General features: G+C 58.2%; 1 protein-coding gene across 1 annotated transcript in view; it reads right to left on the bottom strand.

The window, feature by feature from the left end:
• Npr3 (natriuretic peptide receptor 3) overlaps positions 1-1,042 on the bottom strand; it is a 60,828-nt gene extending 59,786 nt beyond the window's left edge. Inside the window, exon 1 of the mRNA XM_033758543.1 lies at positions 893-1,042. The gene's annotated coding sequence lies outside the window, so the exon portion shown is untranslated. The remainder of the gene's footprint in view (positions 1-892) is intronic.
• Between the last annotated feature and the right edge of the window lie 7 nt (positions 1,043-1,049).

Here is a 1,049-nt window from a genome sequence, read left to right as displayed (position 1 = left end):
CGCTCGCCCTGGCAGCCGGCTCGCCCTCGGCCCCTCACTCGCCCTGCCGCCTTCCTCCCCTTTCCTTCCCGAGGTCCCTACGCCCCCTTAGGCGCCCTAAGAAAATGCCCCTTCGCTAACGCCAAAAGATAGAATCCTCTGCAATGTCACTAGCATAAAAAAAAAGAAAAAGTTCACCAAGTGTAAACCTGTGCGTCTCTAATATGCATATATACTATTACAAATATATATTCGCTCTTCCTTTATACATATGCTGTTTTGCTTAGAGGTGGCTTCTTATTTGGGCGTTGCTAAGGTTGCCTTTGAAAGCCTATTTGCAAAAGAAGAAGAAAAAAAAAAGACTTGTCCGAGTGTTTGTTATTGACGGTGCATCTCCTTCGCGTTTGATCTCATTGATTCGCGCGGGTTCCCGGATCCATAGCCCGCGTTTAAATAGCGTGGCAGCGGCGGAGCGCGTTACCACACAAGGCGCGCCAACGCCGGGCTGTGTTCCGGGTGGGGGCTGGGCTGGGGGAGCCTCTCATTAACATTCTTACATCAGGGCTCCTCCCCGCACCCCGTCCCTGCCCACCGCTCCCCTTCCATAATCCCTACTACCAGCCTGCCCCTCTGCCTTCCCTTAAAGCCACCCCCGCGCACGTCTGCACCCGCTGGAGCCTCCGCAGCGCCGCGCGCCTCTAGGGTCCCCGCCTCTCCCTGGCCATGCAGTCTCCAGCTCTGGGCTTTACAGAAGGAAATGTGTTTGAAAGAAACGCGAGGGCACGCGCACACACACACACACTCGCAAACGCGAGGACACACACCCTGGGGGCGGGGAGCAGGATTGGGGAAAGGGAGTAGTTGTCTAAATCGCCACCCTCGGTGAGAAAAGCCACAGGTCCCGCCGCCTCACCTCTTCCTCGCTCCGGCCACACGCACTGCCGCCGCGCGGACTAAGATTGATTGGGCACCTGACCTTCGCGGTCTCAGCGCAGGGTCAGGGAACACGGGTCCAGACTCCTTCGCGGGCCGCCGTCTCCCGCACCCCGGCCTTCCTCGGCCCTGCGCCT

Source organism: Fukomys damarensis, unplaced genomic scaffold, assembly GCF_012274545.1.
Source record: "Fukomys damarensis isolate Sample0158 unplaced genomic scaffold, DMR_v1.0_HiC HiC_scaffold_1, whole genome shotgun sequence".
NCBI lineage: Eukaryota > Metazoa > Chordata > Mammalia > Rodentia > Bathyergidae > Fukomys > Fukomys damarensis.
The sequence above is the reverse complement of the archived record's forward strand: the minus strand, read 5'-3'. Positions and strand labels throughout refer to the sequence as shown.